Source organism: Prionailurus bengalensis, unplaced genomic scaffold, assembly GCF_016509475.1.
Source record: "Prionailurus bengalensis isolate Pbe53 unplaced genomic scaffold, Fcat_Pben_1.1_paternal_pri Un_scaffold_49, whole genome shotgun sequence".
NCBI lineage: Eukaryota > Metazoa > Chordata > Mammalia > Carnivora > Felidae > Prionailurus > Prionailurus bengalensis.
The window spans coordinates 71,796-78,711 of NW_025091154.1; the positions used below are offsets into that span (position 1 = coordinate 71,796).

General features: G+C 39.8%; 1 long non-coding RNA gene across 1 annotated transcript in view; it reads left to right on the top strand.

Annotated features, from left to right (window-relative positions):
- LOC122478322 overlaps nt 1-6,843 on the top strand; it is a 43,436-nt gene extending 36,593 nt beyond the window's left edge. The window contains exon 3 of the long non-coding RNA XR_006295936.1: nt 6,823-6,843. This is a non-coding gene — a long non-coding RNA (uncharacterized LOC122478322). The remainder of the gene's footprint in view (nt 1-6,822) is intronic.
- Nucleotides 6,844-6,916: the final 73 nt, after the last annotated feature.

Here is a 6,916-nt window from a genome sequence, read left to right on the forward strand (position 1 = left end):
CTTTAGGGTTTTCTTTGCATAGTTCTTTTTACCTACATATAGTGGCATTTTAATTCCTCCCTTACCAATATGGGTTTCTTTTATTTCTGGTTGCTGTGGCTAGTACTTCCAGTACTATGTTGAACAAAAGTGATGAGAGTGGACATCCTTGTCTTGCTCCTGATTATAGTGGAGAAGCTCCCAGTTTTTCATCATTAAGTGTAAGCTGCAAATTCTTCACGTATGACCTTTATTGTGTTGAGGTGTGTTCCCTCTAAACTCACTTTGTTGACTTTTTGTCATGAGCAGATGTTGAATTTTGTCAGATGCTTTTTCTGCATCTATTGAGATGATATGGTTTTTACTCTTCCTCTTATAAATATGTAATAGATTTGCCAGTATTGAATTATCCATGTATCCCCAGAATCAATTCCACTTGACTGTTGAATGATCTTTTTAATGTATTGTTAAATATGGTTTGCTAATATTTTGGTGAGGATTTTTGCATCTTTGTTCATTGGGGATATTGGCCTATAGTATTCTTTTTGTCTGTTGTCTTTGGTTTTAGTATCAAGGTAAGTCTGGCCTCATGGAATGTATTTAAAAGCTTTCCTTTCTCTTCTATTTTTTTGGTATAGTTTGAGGAGAATTAACTTTAGAAACTGGAAAGGACAAGGAAACAGATTCTTCCCTAGAGCCTCCAAAAGAAATCCATCCCTGCTGACACCTTGATTTTAATCTAGGGAGACCCGTCAGACTTCTAACCTATGGAAATGCAAGATAATAAATTTGTGTTTTTTTAAGCCACTAAGTTTATGGTAATATTATGATTAGCATTAACTCCTTTTTAAGTGTTGGGTAGAATTTACCTATGAATGCATGTGATCTTGGACCTTTATTGGTAGTTTTTGGATTATCACTTCTGTATTGTTCCTAGTAATTGGTCTGTTCAGACTTCCATTTTCCCTGATTCAGTTTTGGAAAATTATAGGTTTCTAGGAATTTACCTATTTATTCTAGGTTCTTCAATTGTTGGCATATAATTTTTCATAATACTCTTACAAGCTTTTGTATTTCTATGGTGTCAGTTGTTACTTCTCTTTCATTTCTGATTTTACTTGGGTCCTCTCTTATTTTTTCTCAATGAGTCTGGGTAAAGGTTTATCAATTTCATTTATCTTTTCAAAACACCAGTTCTTGGTTTCCTTGATCTTTGTTTCTCTTAAACTCTGTTTCATTTACTTCTGCTTTTATCTTCATTATATCCTTCCTTCTACTTATCTTGGGTTTTGTTCTTTTTCTAGTTCCCTTGGGCATAAGGTTAAATTTCTTGTTGTTTGAGGTAGGCTTCTATTGCTATAAATTTCTTAGCACAGCTTTTGCTGTGTCCCAAAGATTTTTAAGCATTGTGTTTCCGTTTCCCTTTGTCTCCATGTATTTTTTGTGTAGTAGCATGTTGTTTACCCTCCACGTGTATATTTTTTTTTCTTTAGATTGACTTCTAGTTTCATACTGTTGTGTTCAGAAAAGATGCAGTCTTCTTAAATTTATTTAGACTTATTTTGTCCCCTAATGCTATCTGTTCTAGAGAATGCTCCATGTGCACTTGAAAGCATGTGTATTCTGCTCTTTTGGATGGAATGTTCTGTATGTGTCTATTGTGTGCATCTAGTCTAACGTGTTGTTCAAAGACAATGTCCTTGTTGACTTTCTGCCTTTATGATCTATCCATTGATATAAGTGGAGAGTTAAAGTTCCCTACCATTACTACATTACCATTTTTTCCCTTTGTCTGCTTATGTTTGCCTTATGTATCTAGATTCGTATGTTGGGTGCATAGATAGGATAGGTACCTTTATTATTATGTGTTGCCCTTCTTTGACTCTGTTTGTTACAGTCTGTTTTAAAGTTTATTTTAACTGCTACTCTGGCTTTTCTTTTTGCTTTCATTTGCCTAATAAGTTTTTCCATCCCTTCACTTTCAGTCTGTATGTGTCTTTAGGCCCAAAGCAAGTCTCTTGGGCAACAGATAGATGAGTCTTGATTTTTTAATCCATTCCACCATCCTATGTCTTTTGAGTGGAACATTTAGACCATTTACATTAAAAAAAAAAATTTTTTTTAACGTTTTATTTATTTTTGAGACAGGGAGAGACAGAGCATGAACAGGGGAGGGTCAGAGAGAGGGAGACATAGAATCTGAAACAGACTCCAGGCTCTCAGCTGTCAGCACAGAGCCCGACGTGGGGCTCGAACTCATGGACTGAGAGATCATGACCTGAGCTGAAGTCGGCTGCTTAGGCCGCTTAACCGACTGAGCCACCCAGGCGCCCCTAGACCATTTACATTTAAAGCAATTATTAATAGCTGTATACTTACTGTCATTCTGTTGATTGTTTTCTGGGTGTTTCTGTAGCTTTTCTCTGTTCCTAGCTTTCTTTGTGATTGCTGACTTTCTGTAGTGTTATGTTTGGCTTTCTCTTTTCTTTTTCATTAAAAAAATTGTTTTTAATGTTTATTTTTGAGACAGAGAGAGTGTGAGGGGGGAGGTACAGAGAGAGAGGTAGACAGAGAATCTGAAACAGGGTCCAGGCTCTGAGCTGTCAGCACAGAGCCGGACACAGGACTCGGACTCACGAACCATGAAATCATGATCTGAGCTGAAGTTGGACCCTTAACCAACTGAGCTGCCCAAGAACCCCTCATTTCATTTCCTTTTTTTTTTTCCTTTAATATTTATTTTGACAGAGAGAGAAAGAGAGGGAGAGAATGAGTAGGGGAGGGACAGAGAGTGAGGGAGGGGGAGAGAGGAGCCCAAAGCAGGGCTCAAACTCATGAACTGTGAGATGAGGACCTGAGCCAAAATCAAGACACTTAATTTAACCTACTGAGCCACTCAGGCACCCCCTTTTTTTCACTTTGAGTGTAGCTGACACACAATATTACAAGTACAACATAATGATTCAGCAACTCTGTTATGCTGTGCCCATCACAAATGTAGCTACCATCTGTCCCCATGCAACACTGTTAAAATACCACTGACTATATCCCATATACTGTACTTTTTCCTTTTTTTTTTTTCTTTTTTTCTTTTAACCTAATTTGGTTTTGGGTTTGTGGTTAGCATGAGGTTGATAAAGAACATCCTAAATATAAAGCAGTCTATATTGAATTCATGGGCATTTATAACACATTCAAAAAGAACTTCCTTTTCACTCCCCTCTCCATGGTTTATGTTTATGTTGCCAGTTTTACATCTTTTTATATATAGTTTCCTTATGTCTAGTATGTTTTTTTCTTTTCCATTTAAAGAAGTCCCTTTTGCATTCTTGGAAGGCCAGTTTAGTGGTGATGAATTCCTTTACCTTTTGTATGGGAACTCTCTCTCCTTGAATTCCGAATGATAATCTTGTCAGGTATTCTTGATTGTAGGGTTTTTTATTTGTTTTTGTTTTTTTCCGTTCAGCACTTTGAATGTATAATGCCACTCTTCTGGCCTGCAAAGTTTCTGCTGAAAAATCAGCTGAGAGCTTTTAAGGGGTTTCCTTCTTACTATTACAATTCTCTCTTTAGCCTGTGACATTTTAATTATGTGTTGTGGTGTGGACCTTGAGTTCATCTTAGGGGGGGCTCTAAAATGCTTCCTGAATCTGGATGTCTAGTTCTTTCCCTAGGTTGGGAAGTTTCCAGCTATTATTTCTTCAAATAAATTTCTGCCCCTTTCTCTCCTTCTGGGGTCCTTATAATATGAATGTTTGTTCACTAGATGTTGTCAACAGATCCCTTAACCTATCCTCATTTTTAAAAATTCTTTATTTGGGGCGGGTGGCAGGAGGGGGACAGCTGACTAGTTCAGTAGGTAGAACATGCGACTCGATCAAAGAGTTGTGAGTTCAAGCCTCACGCTGGGCATAGATTTTACTTAAGAAAAAAAAATAAATCCTTATCTTTGCTGTTCAGTTTGGCTGCTTTCCATTACCCCATCTTCCAGATTATTCTTCTGCATCGTTAATCTACTTTTGATTCCCTCTAATGTAGTTTTCATTTCAGTTGTATTCTTCAACTCTGGTTTTTATTTTCCAGTTCTTTGTTAAAGTTCTCATGGAGTTCTCCCACTCTTATCTGTAGTCCAGTGAACATCTTTATGATCAATTACTTTAAATTCTTCAAGCATATTGCTTATCTTGATTTCATTAATTTCTTTTTCTGAGGTTTTGTCTTGTTCTTTCATTTAGAGCACATTCCTCTGTCTCATTTTGCTTAACTTTGTGTTTGTTTCTATGAATTAGGCAGAAGAGCTACTCCTCCTAAACTTGAAGGAATGGTCTTTATGTGTGGTTGTCCTCTGTGTAGACTGTATGTATCTGGTGACTTTTGCTGTCTGGCATGGGATGGGGGTTGCAGTGTACCCCCTGCTGGGGCTGCCCTGGTAGAAGAGTGGTAGATAAGTGGGTGTGGGCTGGGGGTGGGTCCTGAGGCTCTTGGCATTGGGTGCCCTGGCAGGAAAGCAAATGCTGAAGTGGGTGCAAGCCATGGGTAGTCCTGGGGTTCTCCATGCAGAGGGCACCCTGACAGGATGGCTGAAATCCAAGTGGGTGTAAGCTGGGGTGTTCTGGGATGTGCAGAAGGTACTTTGGTGGGGGCAGTTGGAGCTGAGATGGGTTGCTGGTTGGGCACGTCACTGGGTGCTTTGTAAAGGGGACAACTTGGACAATTATAGCTGAAATAGGCATAGGCTGGGGTCAGTCTAGGGTTCTCTGTATGGAGGGTGCCCTGCAAGGAAGGTCAAGTGTGGGTGTCCTGGCAGGGGAGCTTGAGCTGAAAACAGGCATCAGCTGGGGGTGTGCTGAAAAGCTGTCTGAAACCACAGTGGTGCAGGCCTGAGGTGTTCCAGTGTGCTTTGTGCCTGCCTCAGTGTGGTGAGATAGTTGGAGCTATAGTGAGCGCTGACCAGGGCTTCCTGGTGTGCACCACCATGGGGCTGCCTTGGTGGGACAGCTGGGGCTGGTGTCAGGACTTACTGAGGTGGCAGGCTGGTTAGGACATCTGGACCCTGCTCCCATCTATGCTGTCAAGGTTGTGGGAGGGTGCATAAACTGTGGCACATATTAGACCTTCCAACCCAGAAAGAGTTGCAGCAGCTCCCCTCCCGTTTAGCAGGGTTCAAGGGCTACTTTATATTCTAGTTGCTCTTTTAAGCCAGGGCTTTTATTTTCTGTGGCCCAGGGTAGATGAATCTGCTCCTGGTACCTCATTACTATCCTCCCACTACAGTTTGCAGCATCAGGGGTGGGTACGTGGATTACCAGGTCTGTCTCTCTTGCTGTTCTCCGTGTGGTGTATCTTTTATTGTACAGAAGCTGTTCAGTCAGTCCTCAGTTCTTCAAGAGGAGTTGCCTATAAACAGGTGTATATTTGGTGCGCCCAGTTCAGGATCTTCCTACGTTGCCATCTTGGATTGGAACACTCCCTAGTTCATTGTTTTTAAATCTTTATAGGCTAATATATATAGCTAGGACTACATGGGGGCAATACTAGATCCCAAAATGGATTTAAAAGATTAAGCAAGCTGTGAACAGCATTTTCTAGATTCAAAAGTAACACGGTTTTAAAACAGTGAAATAATAAAAGGATAAAAGGGTAAGTGGTATGTGTATGGATCTATATTGCTGTACTAAGGGCATGTTAAATTTTTAAGAAATGAAGGGAAAAGTTTCGCTCTGAATAGAAATGCTATTTAAGAAAAGGCTAATCTCTAAGAGTTTATAGTGGCTGATTGGAAAGAGAAATTCCATGCAAAAGAGTGAATTATTTTTGAACCAGGTAATGGCTAATCACTCATAAGACACTAATATAGATAGCAGTGTCTGGGTGCTGTAGTTGAACTTTTTTTCATCCTGCATGTTTGTTGTATCTGAAGAGCTGGACTAACCAGTTCCCCCTCACAGAGTTCTGACACCTGGTGGGTGAAGGTAACTATGGTCTTAAATTTGCACCCAGAGAAACTTCTGAGTTTCTTATGCTGTGCTATACTCACCAGTTAACAAGAGTCTGATATATAAATCAGGGTACTAGAATCAATAATTAGGAATATCTGATGATGAGGACATTCTTGTCTCTAAACAGTGTACCTAGGAAGCCACAGTTTCCAGAATATTGTGTAATGAGCACAAATCAGGTAAATATGAACAATAGGCTGATTCTAAGTATCTCTCAATCATGTCTGGCAGACACTCTGGTTCCTAGAGCATATCCAAAGGCCTTCTGGTAACCAGGTTATTTTCTTTAGATCTCTGTAAATTCAACAATGTCTTACAGAGACTGTAACAGTTTAGTGACAGACTTGAGGAATATCCTAATTTTAGTTCAGAACAAATTAACAAATCAGTGTTTAGGGTGGCTCATGTTGAGGACTCATTTTAAGCCAGTTTAATAGCTAGAATAGCCTGTCCTTGTAATTCCCAAATCCCAGTTGCCTATTTCATTACAGCATGTGAAAGATGAAACATCTAACAGCATACTGCAGAGATCTAATCAAGATCCTGAAGTAGGCACAGGACTTGTTCACAATACTGGTTGTGATCAACACTGGTTGAGAAGTCTGCCTGCGCAGCAAAGGTTGAACCGATACTCTCAAGCCTGTGAAACCATGCTGTGTACCACTGTGTCCATAGATTTAGGGTTTTTCAGACAACATATCCCTTCAAGATAGGGCTCATATTTGAGTAGATAGGCCACCGACACTTAAGAGCTAACCGATATAGAAGGACCCAGGGGGACTATTAATCTGAAGAGAAAATGCAACAGCTGAGTTTTTACCAAAGTGTTTGTTTTTGTTTGTAGACTGAATCACTTCAAATGTATCATTCTGGTTTGTTTTTTTTTTGGGACAGAGAGAGACAGAGCGTGAACGGGGGAGGGGCAGAGAGAGAGGGAG